At 44.1% G+C, this 19,464-nt stretch overlaps 1 protein-coding gene and 1 long non-coding RNA gene across 10 annotated transcripts in view; one reads left to right on the forward strand and one right to left on the reverse strand.

Annotated features, from left to right (window-relative positions):
- Positions 1 to 17,991, reverse strand: part of ERG (ETS transcription factor ERG) — a 256,558-nt gene extending 238,567 nt beyond the window's left edge. For 2 of the 5 annotated variants that reach the window (XM_008539408.2, XM_008539400.2), the window contains exon 1: positions 15,109 to 17,991. The gene's annotated coding sequence lies outside the window, so the exon portion shown is untranslated. The other 3 variants (XM_008539405.2, XM_070597850.1, XM_070597848.1) reach the window with 3 other exon arrangements.
- Positions 254 to 5,383, forward strand: LOC139079953 (uncharacterized). 5 transcript variants are annotated; one of them, XR_011534000.1, is made up of 5 exons: positions 256 to 672; positions 2,104 to 2,208; positions 3,105 to 3,609; positions 4,623 to 4,795; positions 5,142 to 5,383. It is a non-coding gene; the product is annotated as an uncharacterized lncRNA (long non-coding RNA). The 5 variants fall into 5 exon arrangements; XR_011534001.1 differs by having other exon boundaries at positions 257 to 672; positions 3,423 to 3,609; XR_011534003.1 differs by having other exon boundaries at positions 257 to 672; positions 3,452 to 3,609.
- Positions 17,992 to 19,464: the final 1,473 nt, after the last annotated feature.

Below are 19,464 nucleotides of genomic sequence, written 5' to 3' on the forward strand. Positions count from 1 at the left end.
AGAACAAATAGATAGCTTGTAATATAAAGAAATTTAATATAAATAACTTTACAGGCACACCTCGTGGTGTGTCATCTAATCTGACACTATTACCAAAAAAAAAAAAAAGAAATGACAATGTGATTTCACTACTATGGCATCCACTGCCAGAGCAGTCATAGTTTAAGAGGTATTTTTAGTGATTTTTAAGGGCGAGCACTCGTAAATTTCCAAATCTGTGCTCCATGTGACCATGACATAGCAGTTGGTCAATTCTCCTGCTTGGTTTCCAAAATTCTGACCGTGGGTCACCACTGACACAAACTAACGTCTATCTGTAAGAAATGAGAAAGAGGCAATTGGAAAGGAGAAAAAGAGGGGACAGATTGAGCAGAGAGGGTTCCCACAGCAAACTGTTCCTTGCTTGGAGTCAAGCAACTCTTAGAACGCAGACAGCAAAGACAAAAAGAATCCGGTGAAAATGCACCTTTTGCGTCCTCAATACACGGCACAGACGGCGACAGGGAGGGGCAGAAGATGCAGCTAAGGCTGTGCCTCACAGCTCAGAGATGCTCAGGGCTGGATACCGACTTGGATCTCCTACCTCAGGTGGAAGCAAATTTCCTTGTGATGTTCCAGAAAGAAGCGTACCGCCAGAAATTATCATAACACTTCCTACACCGGGAGCTGGAGGTAAGCATTAAGAAAGAACTTAATCTTTGTGCCTTCTGCACTCATGGTAACATTATTTGCCATTGATTTTTCCTAGGAGATAATGAACTCTGTGATACCGTCACTGACTTTATGAACCAGAGGATGTGTTAGGACTGATGATGACAAGGAGAAACTAGAAAACAACATTAGATTCTTACCAAACCACTCTGATTTCACAGCACACACTTCTCTCCCTTCCTAAAAATCTGGGTTTTCCCAGTTTTCAGGATCTCTGGGTCTCTTCTAGTAACTGCGTTAGAGCCGATCCTGTCAGCTACGGGGCGTGGGCGGGTTATCCAGACTCTGCCTCACAGAACACTCACCCTCCGTCTCTGAGTCAGTTGCCTTTTAATGGAAATACTATTCAATGATCATTTTCATAAAAATTTGTGCTGGCGCGGTTTTGTTTCTCTTGACACAGGCCCAAATGTTTTTCTCTTCTGATTGATTTTTGGTTTAAACTCCGCATGTCTCTTTTGGTTGTTTATTTTTTAATATATTTCCATTTTTACTGGAGGGGAAACATTAGAGTCAATGTGATCCAGCTGCACCGAATCGGCCACGCGACCTGCAGTTTTACATCTAAGACGATGGAGCAAAGTCTGCCTGCAGAAGCCTGAGCTGCTCCTGCCCAGGGGCTTGCTTTTGCAACTTGGGCGTTTCTGCAGACCGTCTTGTCTAGTAACCCTAAGTCTGATAAGAATGTGGTCAGTGATTTTCCACGTTTCATGGAGCCCTTTCACAAACACAAAGGGGGCTATCAATTGCCAGTTGCTTTTACCACCATCAGTTTTCAGCCCACACTCTGTAAAACTGGCCAAACAGAATTCCCCAACGTAATGTCCTGACTTTTTTTATTACGTCCTCCTCTCTTTCAGTCCTTTCTAAGATCATGTACCAGCATCCACCATCTTTTCCCTTAAACAGAATCTTTTTGGAAGTTAAGTATCTGCATTGTGTATTTAAGCCATGCGTTCCTAAGGAGGCTAAAATCGGTTCTTGGAGGGTGAAAAAGAGTCTGCTCTCTTTATGTATAAAGCACAGATAGACCTAAATGTAGATATACATACATATGTGTAATGTAAAATTCCTCAAGAGACATACAGGACATCTGTGGTATTAAATTTTCATATGGGAGAGGGTTGATTAAAGAAGAAATGTCTGAAGAGGATTGGTCATGAAAAAAAGGTTGAAAAACATTAATTTAAGCCTAAGAGTGACTGCACCACAAATTATTGTTGCTTCTTGATGTGTTTCGCACCCATGCCTCAATCACATACAGATACTAAGTCTGCATTTATTCCAGTCTGTTGACGATGTGCCCACAACTATTTCCACTGGAAACTGAAGAGTTGTCTACCTTTATAAACTCTCTATCCAACAACTCACATAAGTTACCTCTTGTTTGAGAACCCAGCAGGTGTCGAGCACAAGAAACAAAACCAAAGAGATACCAAAAGATAAAAAAGGAAAGCAAAAGGAGCTAATACTCCAACGCAAATGAAGCAGACGATCGTACGTATTCTCAGGAAACAGCAACCTTGTCTTCAAATGTCTGTGAACTAAAGATTTCTCAGGACAGCTTTCCACTACACACGAAGGATTCAGCGTAGCAATCTTTGCTTGCCTTAGTGGATTACAAACCTTGCTTATTCCAAAAAAGAAGCATGTATTTAACTTTCTCAAATATATGATATGCAACTCTTATTTTCACTTGCTGGGAGAAAAGACTAAAAAATAGTGTTTCACCTTGCTTCTTTTGCCAGTGCAAACCTGACTAATTCTTACCCTCATTGCCACTTCTTCTTTAATCTTCCCTAATCTAGGTTGCGCGATAACACATTCCCAACCTTTTGGAGAGGTGGCCTGTATTTCCAACACAGCTATGCATGACCTGCATGTTTTCCTGACCTGTGCTGGCCATGCCCTAGCCAGAGAAAGGAATGGACTGGCTTTACTCATAGTCTCAGAGGTTACATACTCCAGCATCACAGACTATAGAAATAACTTTGTGATGACCTCAAGGGGTAATTTATGGAGCACGGACGGTACGTGGAGTATGTTTTCTGTCCTCAGAATCCTAGACCAGGACAGATTTATGAATAATTTTCAAAAATCAGGAAGTCTGCGAAAATCCCCACTGTCTTATAAAGATTGCATGATGCTCCTCGCATCTCCCAAGGCCTCAGCCTCCCTCCCGTCCGCAGAGGTCCCTGGACCCGACTCCCAATGGCCAGGGCCAAAGAACGCAGGCACCTGCCCCTCAGCAAATCCACTCCCATTCCCCCTCATTCCCAGACACAAATTTCCATGAAAACCAGACACAGCACAGAAAACAGGGGCAGGGGATTCCAAAATCGCTTCAGATCTGCAGCCTGATTTCATTAGACTCGCTGGCTTGTTTCTTCCAGCCCCTGTGCGTGTCCACGGCAGGAGAAACATCGCTGACACTGGCATTTTAAAGCCATGAGGTCCATACACTTAAGGATGCAAGGCCAGTGCGAGAAGGACAGGGGACACTGCTGCAGAGACGGAGAGGGGTAAATTTAGAGATGACGAGGAAGAGGGAAACGCTTAGGTTCCGTTACGAGGCGACTCTACTGGGTGTTACTTGTCAAGCGGCTGAATCCACCCACACACCCCAACAGCGTATGAAAGTTGTTCAGCCCGAAGGGAAAGAGACCCTCCACGGCTGTCATTACTAATCCAAGTTTAACTAAATTTAACAGTTTCCAAGAGCACGTTTTGGCCATTTCAGACATGCAAGCACCCACCTGAGAATTTGGGGCTGCAGCAGACAGCCCTGTCCGGTTTCTGTCACCTTCATTCTGCCACAGCGGAGAGCTGCACCCCTGAGCTGACAACCCTGCATTTACCAGTTCATCTCCAAGGTCTTCCTTGATGCTGCGGCAAATGGTAAGAACCAAGTACAGAAGCAACTCAACTGGACATTAACCTTCCCGTACAAGTCACACAGCCAGCCTGAGGATCTGGTTGCCAGCGATGACACGGTTTTTCCTCCAAGATTTTAAGCACATGTGGCTTCCATCAATGTGGGCTCAGATTCGTTCTGTGTTTAGACCACTTGCCTCGCACGTTCTCATATTTACACATATTCACCGAACGTAACCCCAAGTGAATTATTTAAGAAGTCTTAACGTGCTTCAGACTTCTCAAATATAATTTAGACTTTAAATTAAATTTGTACTCCCGTGGGAAACTGGTAGGTTGAATGCAGCGTACAGCACGGAACGGATGTTCAGTAGGCCTTAGAATAGAATTTCAGTTCCCTGGGAAAGGATCTCACCTGGTGGCCAATGCTCCATTTTAGACGAAAGAGGACCCTGCTAGAAAATTCACCTTCTTGCCTATGTTTGAAAGAAGTGGAGCCCACTATACACAAGACAGATATTCCTGCTTTTCCATTTGTCCCTGGATAGACTGACAATGAGGCAACCCCAAATCAGATATCTATAATGGTACAGACTAGGACACACAGCCCTGTTCATTAGTTTTGTTTTGGGTTTTGTGTGTGGGGTTTTTTGGTGGTTTTTTTTGTTTTGTTTTTTTTTTTTTTGCTGAGGAAGACTGGCGCTGAGATAACATCCATGCCATCATTCTCCATTTCATATGTAGGATGCCTGCCACAGCATGGCGTGATAAGGGGTACATAGGTCCGAACCCAGGATCCAAACCCGCAAACCCCGGGCCACCAAAATCGAGGGCACGAATTTAACCACTATACCACTGGACCATTCCCCCGTTCGCTAGTTTTGAGGTTTGGGTTTTTTTTAAATAATCACGATATTCTTTGTCCCTTGATGTCTGATTGTCAAAAACTGCACTGAATTAGCAGTTAAATATGATTCGGCAATTAGACTTGAGAGAAGCCACGCATATTTTTTGTAACACAGTTTTGTTTTGTTTAGGTTTTTTTACAGTAGGCCCTGCCCACCAGGGAAAATAAACCAGAACAAGGAGAACGAAATTCCCTTCCCACACACGAGTGATAATGAAAACAAACTATCTACAAGGAAGCTCAGACAAGGAGTGTGCTACAGACCAGGCATCAACTGAAAACAAATTTCTTATTCAGGAAAATGTGAGTAAGAATCTGCAGTGAGTAAATTTTGCACTTTGCATAAAAACGAAATTAAATCTTAACTCCAAAACACGCACACGATGAAAGAGGTAAGTCATTCAAGGACACTTGACACACAGTACGTTGATAAGAAGTGGCACACAACCAATGCGACTGACTTGGTAAGACTTCGCCGTGAACTTCAGTGTTACATAAAGTGGGCGAGGCCCGTGTGGGATGCAGTGCGCCATTACCAAATTGTGTGATGACCACGTGCCCTTCGAAGTCAATTCTGTAGTGATCTATCTGACTGAACCTTTTTTCTCCGGGATGCTAGCGCCTCAAGTATGCTCTTCTTCCAACCTAGGTGCCCATCAAAGGACGAATGCATAAAGAAGACGTGGTACTTATACACAATGGAATACTACTCAGCCATAAGGAACGATGAAGTCCGGCCATTTGTGACAACGTGGATGGACCTTGAGGGTATTATGCTGAGTGAAATAAGTCAGAGGGAGAAAGTCAAATACCATATGATCTCACTCATAAGCAGAAGATAAAAACGATGACAAACACATAGCAACAGAGACTGGATTGGCGGTTACCATAGGGGAAGGGGGGAGGGGGGAGGGCAAAAGGGGTGCCCAGGCTCAAATGCCAGGGGACGGACTATAATTCGTTTTTGGGTGGTGAACATGATGTAATCTACACAGAATTCGAAATATATTATGATGGACATCCAAAAGCTATATAATGTTATAACCCAACGTTACTGCAATTAAAAATAAATAAATAAAATTGAAAAATAAAAAAGAATGCTCTTCTTCAAAATGATCAATTGCATTCTTCTCAAGAAACTGTCCACATGCAAAAGCAGAAATTTGTCATCATGCCAGGATTATCTTTAAATAGGGAAAACTCAAATAAGGTTTTCAGGCATGAAGTTGTCAGAGCATGATTCCGACAAGGCGGCACTATTTGTTCCCAGGTTTACAAAGGTTGGGTCTGCAAGGAGATACTTCATTTCGCACTTTAAAAGCAGGAAATGAGTCAACAGGAAATTATATATACATTTTCCCACCAATTTGAAAGCTGCAAACTTAGTACTGAATATGTCATGCTAGCAATCCATTTTTTATTGCTATCATGTCTGGACTCAGTGATATTTTGGGGGTGACACTGCCAATGGAGACACAAAGTCATAAAAATTCTATTTCTGTGATCAAATCATATAACGGGGTTCATCGTTACTAATTATATTAAACATGAAATTCCTATGCTCAACACTGTAGGCCTGCACTGTCCAATACAGTGGCCACCGGCCACATGCGGCTCCTGAGCACCTGCGATGTGGGCAGTCCAGAACAAGATGTGCCGCATGCGTAAACTACACATTGGATTTCGAAGATTTAATATAGGAAAAAATAATGTGAAACATCTCATCAATATTTTTGTATTGGTTACATTTGAAATGATAATATTTTGGACATGTTGTATTACATAAAACAGATTATTAAAATTAATTTCACCTGTTTCTCAATGCTGTTACCAGAAAACATAAAAGTATACATGAGACTCACATTCTATTTCTTTTACCCAGGGCTGCCTGACCTTCCAGTGACTCTGCCTCTGTGTCATCCTGCCCCCTTCTTGTCACCTCTATAAGTGGACCCTCGCTCTTACCAGGAGAGCTCCAGCCAGCAGGCTCACACACGGATCCCAGAGTCAGCCGCCTGGGTTCTGATTCTGCTCTGGCTCTCACCGTGTGACTCTGGGCACGTCGCTTAGCACTCCCGAGCCTCACTCTGTTATTCTGGAAAATGGGGGCAATAAGGGCACCATCCCTCCCAGAGCCGTGGTGAGGATGACCTGTGGCCCCACAAGACCCATGTCTGCACCGTCTGGTGAAGTCGATGTCAGTCACCATCCTCCAAACATCACATTCTCCCTTGCCTTCTGCAAGATGCCTTACTCCTGACCTTTTAACTTTGCACTTGAGTTACTGAAATAGGTGTCTAGATGGGTCCCTCCAGAACCCGGGAGGGTCGGGCAGTTCCCACACTGTGCGACCCAGCTCCCCGGTAACACATCCCACACTCCTAACAGCAGCAGTGCCTGACTCCCCCACTCCCCTGCCCATGGCTGCTCCCCCACCCCCATCCTTGCCTATCTTGAGCCAACGCACGTCACGGCTCGCCTCCAGTGCCTCATCTTTCGTCCTTCGGGAAGCATTTTCTGATCCTTCCTGTGGCATGGTTTAGCTCACTTTTTGATTGCATGATTCTTATGAGATGGACTGTTTTATTTATACTGTACTTTGTTCCAAAAAAGGATTTAAAGTGATCTACAAGGATATATGCAATATAACAAGGCTTTTTAAAATTCAGAAGTAGATGCAAAATAAATAATAAAGATGAGACTAAAGAGAAACTAGGGTAAGAACATAAACTGGAGCTAAGAGTGCAGGGGCCCATTAGACATGCCATGGGGTCTCACGACGTGCTGGAGCAAGGGCACACACCGGCCTCCGTGTGATGACATACAACTCAGAAAACTGCTCCTGATGCGGAGACTAAAAATGAAGTTTCCCCATGAGCTGGTAAGAGAGAAGGGCCTGTGTGAAAAGATACAAGCTTGCCCAAAAGCAGCCTACAGCAAGGCCAGCGTGTTGCATGGTGGCGGTCTCTGTCATGGCCTCCAACGTAGTACATCAGAGCAGTTGACGGAGACGGCCCATAGGGGCAACACCTCCGTCACTGTGCAGTCTAGGCCCTGGCTCACTGGCACACTGGCCTAATTTGAGCAGGTGGCACTGCTGAATATGCCACTTTTTTGGGCCTATGTACTTATCCCCTTTCTAGATTCCATGAAATATACATTCACCCCTTTTCTAGACTCTAGGGTATATACATTCATCCCTCTTCTAGATTCTACTGCATATGCATTCAACCTCTTTCTAGATTCCATGACATATGTATTCTCCCCCTTTCTAGATTCCATGGCATATGCATTCACCCTCTTTCTAGATTCCATGGCCTATACATTCACCCCTTTTCTAGATTCTAGGGCATATACATTCACTCCCTTTCTAGATTCCATGGCATGTGCACTCACTCCCTTTCTAGATTTCCACTCCCTGAAGGCATGACCAAGGGCTTCATACAGTGTCTCGCATGGTGTCTTGCACCAAACATAGACAGAAAGGGCAGCTTGCCAGTCCTCGATATAGTTTGCACCTCCAATCTCTCTCCAGTGCACCCGCCTTCCTGTGACTCAGAATGCCTCTCCTCTCCTGGAGCCCTGAAACTTCACAACCTGGGTCAAATCTGACCGTAGACTAGTCTCTGCCTAGCAAGCATTCCCTGCATTCTCAGGCATCCCACTAGCCCTGCATTAATTTCCCCCTGTAGATATTTATCCCAAGGACACTGCATTCAAAGAGGATGCTATTAGCTGGCTGGAGTGAAAAGGGCTGTAATTTTGTTTACAAGTTGTCAGTACAACTAGTTGGAAGAGAAGGAGTCAGACAGGCCACTAATTGCCGCAGTCACACAGGTGGATAGGCAAACTCCACAACGGAATGTTCTGGCTTTTTCCATTAAATTTGCAGTTGTTTTTCTAATCTCTCTGTGTCTAGTGTCTTACCAGTCCCTAATGAATCCATGTTCTCCATCTCTCCTTTAGGACAGTGTTCTCATTTAATAGCTGATCAATAAATTTCGATTGAGAAACGTGTTCCCAGTTTGCTTAAAATTAACGAAGAAAATTTTACATGACAATGCTTAAGTTTTGCAAAGAATAAATTCATATTGACGCTAAATGTAGTTACAAAGGCGCTCTCAATATGAACACAAATTTCACCCCTTGTCTGCCTCCTGGTAGTTTACTGTGGGTTCTAAGCACGTATGGGGTAATCTTCTTGCCTCGGGTTTCACAATTTGGGTATGGAGTACTTAGGAGAAATTGTCCTTGTGGGACGTTCAGTTTAATCACTTACATTTACAAGCCTGAGAAAACTGCAAAAATAAATCAAATGTCATCATGAGCTATACCACTTCAGAACTGGTACTATTTCAACGTCCTCTCACTTCGTACCTCAAGCAGCAGCCCACCATCACTTTCTCTGCTTCAGTGGCAGGGGTTTCAGAACTTGGAGCGTTAAATACTGGTAATACGCTGACCTAACATCCCTTCTGCAGGAAAAAAAACTCTCACTATTCCCTGGATTTTATCTTTATTGTCATTAATTCTATTTTAGAACTATGTAGTGAAGTCAATTTTACTCTCAAGGTCAAACAGACTAGAAAGTACTTTTCGATACTGAAGAAGCAAATTTTTCCTCCACTTTTGCTTATTCCGTCATCTTGCTGCTGTATCTTGAGCTGCAAAAAGAGCGAGCCTTGCACAAGGCACGCTGAGGTTTTGTGCAGTTACAGACCCAGGTTTGTAAATCTGGCAGCAGGCTCCCTTCAGCTTTGTGAGGTTGGATAGAGTTTTAATGAGAATCCATTCAAAGCAGGAGATCTTCTTAGAACGTGCCTAAGCCAGCGGTTGGTTTCTTGTCTAAATGTTTTTACTTCGTTTCCCAATAAAAGAAATCTCAGCTTTCTGATACATTTAATTTAAGAGTTTTATGTTGAGATCGTAAGTGTTTCCAAACATTTCATTTTACTAGCACAGACTTCGCTGATCATTTTACTCAGCTTAGATCGATGGATGTCCCATGTAAGAATCCTGAAATCTACCTTTCTTCGTTCCTGGGGTCCAAAGGTTTGCCTTCCTATGTGGTGCTGTAGGGACCCCTCCCTCTCCCACCAGCCTCCTCGTAACAGCTTCTTTCAGTCTCTTCTCAGAAGCCTGAGATCCTCGTCCAGTCCAGCTTCAAGCAGAATTCCAAGCACCACATAGAGGAAGGAACAGCACTTTTCCCACTGCCAATTTCAATTAATTTATTATATTAAGACAGCGGGTGGTTAACCAACATAGTAAGACCTTGGGTTTCTCCTATTGTTCCAAAGAGCACAAAGCCTGATGCCCATCTTAGTTCAGACAGAAAGGTGAACACCACCAGCTAATTCATTTCCACGATGCAGCGTATGACTGCACACAAACTCATGCTTTCCCAAGGTGGTCACCCAAACAGCCCAGCCAGGAGCCACAAAAATGCCCACACTCCGGTTCAGTCTTTCTTTTACTTTGCGACTTTAGCTGTGCTAGTAAGCTCCACCATTTCCACGCCATCACAGAGAACACGAATCTGCCCTCCAAAAACAGAGAATCACTTAAGGAATATGACACATCACCACACAAGGTGATGCATGTGTAACACACACCACACAATGGCAATCACCACACAAGGCACAGGTCCTTTGCTCCTCTGCACTCAAACTGAGGTACAAACACACTTCTTCACTTTTAAATCAAGATCTGGGAACTTTTGCGGAACCCTGAATCGAGTGAAAATAAGGATTTTCTATTTTTTAAAAAATCGCTGTAAATGTGTCTATTTTCTCTCCTATTCATTGGAGAGAATTCATTGTCTCCCTCTGGAGTATGTTTTCCAGGGGGAATAATCATTGGAATAATATTACTCCTAAAAAGAATCCCATATGAGACACTAGCACGTATGAAAACCTCATTCCCACTAAAACAATTCAAAATTATAGGGTATGTTTTAAAAGTAGGCAGCTACAGACCTGGGTTTGAAAAATCTTTAGACATTTAACAGTTTGTCCTAGATCAGATCTCATGTCTAGGATTATAATAAAAAAGTGAGAAATTAATACAAAAGGCCTATTTTACATACTTCAAGGATATTTCAGTCTTCACACACAGCCATTTTCAAAGAGGAAAAAACCACATAACTAGAACTTCCTTTGCACACACTTCTGAACACGTATTGAGCCAAGGTAACTGAACCCCTTACTTTCAAGGTTAAATTACTGTTTCTCATACGCAATCAGGGTCTTCCAGATTATGACATGTCACAGTAAAAATAGAAGAGCTTAAAAGTTAGTTTAAATCTACAACTTAGACCCAGTGCTCCATTTTTAGATGCACCCTTCAATTTCTTGGTGTTGTCTACACTTTACTCGCACTTAAATTTAGCAAAGTAATTTTAGATCAGCTGTCTTCCCCACCTTCGCTAGATCTGCAACGTTACAACATTGACTCCTGTCTCTTTTAAATACTCAAATGTTTGAAATAATAGGTAACATTAAAGAGGAACATTTCCCCCTGGCTATTTTGAAAAACTGATTCGGAATCCAACAGCCTAGCCATTGGAAACGGCTGTTGTTGTTTATCTGCAGAATAATTGCTTTAAATCAATAAATGTGAGAAGGTGAATATTGACGATGCATAATTTGTAACTAATTCACTGACTGCTAATAAGCCCATTGAGGCTGCAAAGAAGTACCAACGAGAATGCTGTCGTGAACATCAACAATATAGAGAGGCAGCTGGTAGACTTCTGTGTCGGCATCGTCAATTACTACCATTACTTCCAAAGTCACCCGGAAACAGCTCCCACTGCTCCCACCAGGTATCAAAATTATCTGAAACTGGGTCCAAAATATTTGAATACTTCTGTTGTGTCAGCTTGTTTTTTCCAACAAATTCTACTTCGAAGGTTTTAACAGTTTCAAATTCAAGGCGTAGATCACAAACAAAAGCTGTATTTTGAAGGACTATACTCTCCCGGGAAAGCCCAAGTATCCTTACCCACTGGCGAAAGGAAACAGAACCCCTGGGGCATTCTCCTAGTCCCTGGAAAAGCTTGCCTAGGAAGCAAAGGGTGATGGAGCCAGGAGGTGACAAAGGGACCTGCATTTAGAGAGATGAACTCCCAACTTCAACTGAGAACTGACTTGCAGCATCAAAAAGCTTGGATTCTGCTCATAATGACTTACTTCTGATTTGTTACCTTGACCCCATCTTATGTCCCAGGCTCCCTAAGTCTCATTAGAAACGTGTAGGTGTCTCTACGTCAACACCTCCTGAGTGGAGTTCTATGAAATCGCAGGCAGCACTGACATTTATTCAACACGACAGTGTCTCCCCACCACTCCGCATCATAGGATGGACACTGACTTGCTATCGTATTTTCATTGGGGAATAGGAAAAGATTTTAGAAATGTTAGCTCCTCTGTCCTCTGAAAAAATAAATCCTCCCTTTTATTATTTTTTGTTGTTGTTTAAGGATAGCTAACAAGAAAAAAATCAGAGCTAATCTTAATTTTAGAAAAAAAAGTTGAAAGTTTTCTATTACCCACTTACAATATGAGATATTATGTATTCCATGTATGTAAAATGTATTACACTTTAGAATAGTACATAATTTAAAAGTCAATTTTGACATGTTTTGGAGATACTTTACTTCTTACTTATATATCTGGTATTCCACTGGGATCTCAGCCTTGACCACAGATAAAATATTTGACTTTGTGAAATTAGAAATTCATAGAGAATCGACAAGATTTTTCCTTAACATCAAAACATGAGACATGGAAGGGAGAATGTTTATATACATGTCTACAGGCAGCCCCATTACATAATCCACTCAATGGTAAACACTAATTTTCAACATTTTAGCTAAAGAAAGCACATCCGATGAATCGCCAAGAACTCCTCACGAAATAATAGTTAAATGCAAAATAAGGTATCACAGTTCTACCCTGAATTTTTAAAAATAAAATGAAGTAATTATAAAGAGTTAGAAAAGGAAGAAACCGAAATTTTAAGTGCAATTGGAATTACATATTCTTAACTCAAAAGATATAATACCCATTTGCTAGTTTAGCATAATTTCCCAAAAGTCATTGACTCAAATCAAAGCTAGGATGAGCAACCCGCAAACAGCATCTGTGATGTGATGTGTGCTGTGACTCACAAAACCTTTCTTTATAAAACTTCACATATTAGCCACAAGTTTGCAGAGTTCATCCTGTCTCCATTAGAAATGCAATTGCAATGGTATGATTAGCTCATTCATAACTTGACACACAGTGAAGTAATTTATCTCGTTGGGTTTTTATATAACTTCCATTGCGTGGTCTTGCCACTGAGGAAGGAGCCAGCACAAGCTGCTGCCAGCAGAGCAAGAGTTAAGCCCAGGAATGTGACAGTTCTCTCGGTGATAAGGTGATGGGGAGCTGAGGCCGGTGAACGCTCTAAACTACTTGGAAAGAATTGAAAATACTCACAGAGTCCCAATGGCATATGAACTCTATGCCCTATGTTATGTCACCCAGGGACGAAGAAAATGTTTTTTGACTCACATTGAAAGTTTTCTGAACTACAGAAGCTACAGAAACATGGCCAGTGTGAAATCTGTGGCAAATCTGAATACACTCCTTTGAAGGATAAACGAAATTATCTTTATATCAACAGAGAGTTATATTAAATCCACATCTACCTGAAAGGTTTTTATCCATTTTATTGGGCAGTCTAGTCTGCTATTAATAATAGCACCTAAGTCTTATGCTTATAAATATTAAAAATGACTCTATGCAGTACCTTTTGTAAAAGAACCATACAATATATAATAGCGATAAATGGATGATGGGTTTCACACAGAAACCAAGGCGACTAGCTGATTAAAAAAAACTTACAGGCTACATTTTTAAACATGCCAAGTTTTTCAACTAAGGTGGTAAACTGGAAGCATAGAAACATAACAACTGCAGGCTGAGGTGTCAAAAGGTGAAAGAGAGAAGGCGGGGAGGAAAGAGCCGGAGCTGGGTTCAGAAGCGCGCAGCGACGGAGCCGTCGGAGGGCGATTCCACGCACGGAAGGACCGACCCAGCAGTGACAGCCAAGCCCACACCTGGTGTCTACTTTCATCCAAGCGTGGGCTTTAATTCACCCCTTATTTCCATTCCAGACAAGCGCAAATAACCTCTTGCTCTGTGCCCCAGATAAGGCCAGCGCGGTTTGCTCTCCTGGCGTTCGCCGATTTCGGGGTGCCTGCTCCGCTCCATCCGCCCCCGACCGCGCGCGGCTTCCCGGGACCTGGGCACTGGCGAGCCGTCCCTCCCGGCGTCTCACGCCCCACTTGTCCTGGCGCCGTCGGAAGAGCCGGGCCACCTCGCCGCCACCGTCCCCGCGACAGCCGCAGCCGCCAGCGCGGGAGCCGTGCAGGGCGCGCAGGGCGCAGGACTTACCGGAGGCGAGCGCCGCCGTCGAGGGAGGGTGTGTCACGCACGTGTGTGTCCGCGCGTGTCCGCGCCCGCGTGTGCCCGCGCACGTGCCTGGCCGTGCGCGCCGACCCGGGCCGCACTGACTCCCCGGGCGCCAACGGGCTCAGCCCATGGTGTGGGCGCCGGCCTCGGGGAGGCTCCGGCTCCCGCCAATCGCCGAGCAGGGCGGCCACCCCGACGAGCGACTCGCGATCCCGGAGTGCGCGGGGGCGGAGCGGGGGCGCGGGGGCGCGCGTGTCCAAGTGCGCGTGGGTGTGAGCGCGCGCGTGCGTCCAAGCGCGCGTGGGGATTCTGTGCGCGCGCGTCCGTAGGCGCGGGTATTTGTGTGCGCGCGTGGGTGTTCTGTGCACTCGCGTCCGTGCGCGCGTGGGTATGCGAGCGCGCGTGTCCGTGCGCGCGCCCTCGGGCCGGGGAGCGCGGGCGGCGCGGGCAGGTCTGGACGCGGCTCAGGTTTAGCCCAGAGCTGGCGGCTGGAGGAGGAAGAGGAGGAGGGAGAGGAAGAGGAGGAGGAGCAGAGCCCGGGACGACGTGAGCAGAGTCCAGGCCCTGGCCAGCCGGCCGGAGACGAACCCAGGACGCGCCTCCAGGAGAACAGGCGAGGGGAGGGGAGGGCCGGGGAGGTGGGTACCGCCGAGATGCTTGCTCCTCGGAACTTAGTGAGAAGTATTATTTTTTCCCAAGCCTCAGCCGTTATGGACGTTAAAAACAAAAGTTAGAACTGGTTGCTGCAGAAGTTTAAAATGACCACCGACTGCCTTGGAGGCTAATCGGAATGAAGACGACGTCGCCCTCCGTCAGACTAATGAAGCGGAGACGCCGAGGTGCCCAGGAGCCGCCGGCTTTAGTCTGACCTGGAGTCAGGACCCGGCAGTCCCGAGCACCGAGCCTTGGGACAGGAAGGCGAGGGGCTTGCGAGGAGCGGGATGCGGGCTGGAGGATGCTGGCTGCCGCCGCGGAGACACCCCGCCTGACGGACGGACGGGGTGACAGCAGCCCTCGTGAGAAGAGTGTCCGAAAGAAACAGCCTCCAAAAGGGGGAGCCGCGAGGTTCGGCTCACGGCCCGGGGTCCCTGTGCTAAGCCCCTCCAGATGTTTTAGTTTATAAGTGAATTCTGACATCAAAATCGCGCTTACCTGAGTGCTGTTTCTCTTCACTCATGTCCCGCGGGGACCATCACGACCGTCCCTGCGCGATCGCTCGGAACCCATCCCAGGGCGTCCTCTTGCACACTCTCCCCTTTCCAACCGAGCGAGAACTACTCATGTCCCTCCCTCTCCCAACTTTAACAGCCAAGAATTTCAGCAAACAGCCAGAGAGAAAGCTAAGTCCCCCCACCCCAAGGGAAGGGACGGAATAAGTACTCTTTTAATTTGAAAAATAATAATTAAAACTCCCTCAACTTTTAAGGCCAGGCAACATAATCTATTAATTGGTCGCTATTAACATGCAGTTTTATTGAGCGTCGCACACAGAAGTCTGATTGTGAAGGAGGAGTGTTTTCAATGAAAGTGGAGTTATTTTAGCTGCAGACGTGTTTACATTTCTGTGGTTTAGTCTATAACTTTCTCTTTTTCTTGCTTCAGAATTCTGCTCCATGAAGCAAAGCCCTTAGCTCCCAGACATTCCAAAAAGTCTGCCAAAATAATAGAAAAAAAGAGAGGGGAAGAAAAAACATACAGAGACCCCCAAGTCTGGGTCGGCTCAGGGTTGTAAGCGGGCATCATGAGTAGCCCCCTCCCCACACACTTTCCAGTTTGAAAAAAAAAAAAAAAAAAGAAGCCTTCAGGGCTCCATTTCCTGTTTGCTGGGGAAAAAATAAAATGGGTCTAAGCAGCTGAGTTTAGAAACCGCCTTCTCCAGGACCTATAGATTCTGAGAGGATCTTTAACCCCAGAGATGCCAAAATGGGCTCATTACTTTGAGAATCTACCATCACAAACTCTGCAAGGAAGTGTTTCTCTTTTAAACCGACAACCTTCAGGAGACTACAAATGCATTCCTGGGAAATTTCTTGAACAAACAGGCACGCGGCGGTAGATGGGCAACAAGCCCACCTCTCCATAGGTGGCCAAGAGAAGATACCAATAAAAATAAATATTGAAAACAGATTAAGTTTCTGACAAGCGTGAATGCTTTTCTTTCTGAGGTTACGGTACAAAAAGCGGAAGGCGTACTAAAAGGTGCATATTTAGTAATAGGGTCATGTCAGTTTATACAATCTGTGCTGGACTCATCATCTGCAGAATTGATGGATTCCTTTGAATTGTTCCGCGAATAGCGCAGAAGTCACAATAGTGCAGTTCACATGGTCTTAGAAACATTCAACCTCCGTCTCCCCTTAACTATCAATTGCATATTTTGATTCCTTTTCTAACTGTTCTCCAAATATTCTAGATCCAAGAAACCTCACTGTATTTTGAAACCTTCCTCTCAGCTGCTAATTTCCAAAACTCGCCACAGGGAGTCCTTAATGTTTAGGGGAGTGCTTTAAATAGATAGATTGTCAGCCTCTCCCGTGAGACCGCGGTCCACTGGGCACTGACCCTGCTTTATAATACGGCGTCACCGGAGCAAAGTTTCTCCACCGTCGTCACTAGTACCCAATGTTATAATAATATAGAACAGTGCTGATAATAACATTATGTGTGCTGACAAAAGAGCATGCTTTATGAATAAAGAACTGCACTTTAATAGTAGAAAGAACATGATTTCAACAATCCAAGCTACCGCTGTTGAGAACAGAAAAAATGACTTCAGAAAAACCGTAATATTTGATATTTTAACCATTTCTCCCTCTGCCTTGCTATTCTTCTCCCATTCGCCAAAAGACCCCATACACAGAGAGAGAGAGAAAGAGAAGAGAGAGACTTTCTTAAAAGGCAAAAAACCATACTGAGCCCACTCACGAAGCTAGGATCATTAACCCTGAAAAATCTTAGAACCCAGAATCCCAGAGTTTTGCATCCATCTTACATCATTTCCTCCAACTGACTGCATCTTGTAGTCATAGTAAGGAAGTTCTTCCTATCATCTAATCTAATCCCCACCTCCTACTACGGGAATTCCCTTCTGTTTGTCCATAATCAAGGTCACATAGTAGGAATTCAGTTCCAACTAGTTAAATCAATTAAGTTATTTTGAGAGGCAAAGAGAACACAAATAATGAAGATGAAACATGGTAACTAAGTTATTCCAACTAAGTTAATAAAATAGCATTTAAAAGGTAGATTTTTATAAAAACACCACTTGACACATTCTGTAAGAATTAGTATTTTTAAGTATCTCATGCTTGAAATGATCTTCTTTCTATACAAAGTTTTGTGGTCGACTTAATTCTTTTTGAAATCCCTTTTATCCAAAAGATGTTTTGGATTAATTTAAGTATTTGTTACTGGATAATGTCAAGCTCTTGTTCAATGAAATGTCCTGCATTGGGTTGTCACACCTGTTAAATATAAGCCTCCTTTTCTTTTGATATTCTGAGAAGGGCCTTAAAAGGTTTACATCCTTCAATATGGAGATTTAATTGCTTTACCTATAATAAAAATAATCCCTATAAAATTCAGACTGTGGATATTTCAAAGCCGAAAGAACTATTGGATTGGGATGTAAAGGTTGCAGTTCAAAAAGCCTTCCACATTTAATATAACGTGCATGGAGTTATGAGTTATAAACTCCTGGTTATCATTTTGTAAGGTCTGGTCTTTGTTGTCCTTGCACGCAGCGTCTTTGAGCTAACTTTACGGCTTAGCAGATCTGCGTGTGCATGTGTTAAATATGGAAAAGGTAGCATATCCCTGTGCAGTAAATGCTCACAAAGGAGGAAGTCTCTGATTTTGATTTAAACGAGGTACTGGAGTGAGGTTCCCCACGCCGACACATTCTCATCTTTGGTGAGCTCAGATCTGGCGTAAGGCCATTCTGAAGGATGGCCATGTATTAAGAAAGGAGACAGTGTACATGCGTACATGCGTCAGTCATGGGCCATTTCCAGTTGTGCACACCGTGAGCACCCTTCAGCGTTCCTCTGGGCATCCTGAGCCCTTCCCCCCATGGCGCCCACTCAGTCCACTGAGACCTTCTTTCCATCATGGAGGTGGGTGAGACAGGAACCTTCGCATTTGAAGTTCCACCTTCCCTCAGAGTAATTCAAGACAGGGAAGGGAGGAGAATGTGTCAGAACTCTCGAGTCTCGATTCTAAATGTAGCATCCCTGGGTACCCCTCTCCCCACCACCATCCTCATCCCCTTCCCTGACTTCTGTCATTGACTGTTAGTGAACACAAAAGGACAGCAGTGCACGTTTTCTTGAGAGAGCCCTCAGCCTACGACACAAGCATCACCATTATCTTTTATCATCCACTGCTAAGAAGTCGGTTTTATGTGTCCTTTACCCTTCCAGACAAACTAATTTCATGCAATCTGAAGCGCTTTTTCAGGCTGTGTCAGACGCAGTTTAAGTCTTCAGTACGCGCAGCAGTTCTTAATAACGCGTGGTGACCACGAACTGCTCCGTAAAATTGCATAATGCATAATTCCTATCAACTTGGATAATGCACAAAATAAGTTGATATGAAACACATTGTACATCTGTCAGTGAGCTTTGGTGACAAAGGTTATACAAAACAGCTAGGGAGACTCTATTTGTGTTTTTAAAATGGAATTACGTAGAGCACATCAGGAGATTTGCTCCAGCTCTTCTAACGATTAAACATGGGCAATTTGCTTTTGAGCTCCATATATTACGATGCTAACTCTATCAATGAACAATTTTGTCATGTACATTTTCATCAGTGTAGTTACTCATAAGTGTGAAAATACTTGCACTATTAGAAAATTGAGACAATTTCTTCTCAGTGATTTTTTCCATTGAGAAAGACATTGGCATAACAGTGCATCGATGCAAATCGAATCAATATCTTTATGACTTCCTTTTGTGTCTTAGAATAGTAATTTGTTACCTTATGATTATGGATCATCTGATACAATTTTAATGAGTGAAAAGTCTATTTCAGATGTAATGCGCAGACAATTGGTGAAGAATGCATGAGAAGAGGACTCCAGCACTTGGCAGCCACATGACCTTGGGCGAGTCACAGCCTCTTGACTAAAGCCTCAATTTTCTTACCTGTTAACTGAGGCTGTTGCAGTGGAAGACCTGAAATATGCCACACACAGGACCTCTCAGGGAAGAAATTGGGGTATTCATCTTCACATTCCTACTTTGTGGCATAATGACTGATTGATTGATTAACTGGATAGCCTATTAGAAATTATTCTTCTCCTCTGTAAGCCTTAATGCACATACCTCTTGCTTCTCTCCTACATCCACGCAGCAAGAACAGCTCCCTCTGGGATGGGTCGCGTTACCTTTTGGTCCTATATCAACCTGGTGTTGGGTGGAGAACTGGCGTCTGCACAGCAGTGATCTGAGCCCTGAATCCATGGCAAAATCACCTTGGTAGCTTCCAAAACAACGCCATCGTCTG

The sequence above is a fragment of the Equus przewalskii genome, chromosome 27, assembly GCF_037783145.1.
Source record: "Equus przewalskii isolate Varuska chromosome 27, EquPr2, whole genome shotgun sequence".
Taxonomy (NCBI): domain Eukaryota; kingdom Metazoa; phylum Chordata; class Mammalia; order Perissodactyla; family Equidae; genus Equus; species Equus przewalskii.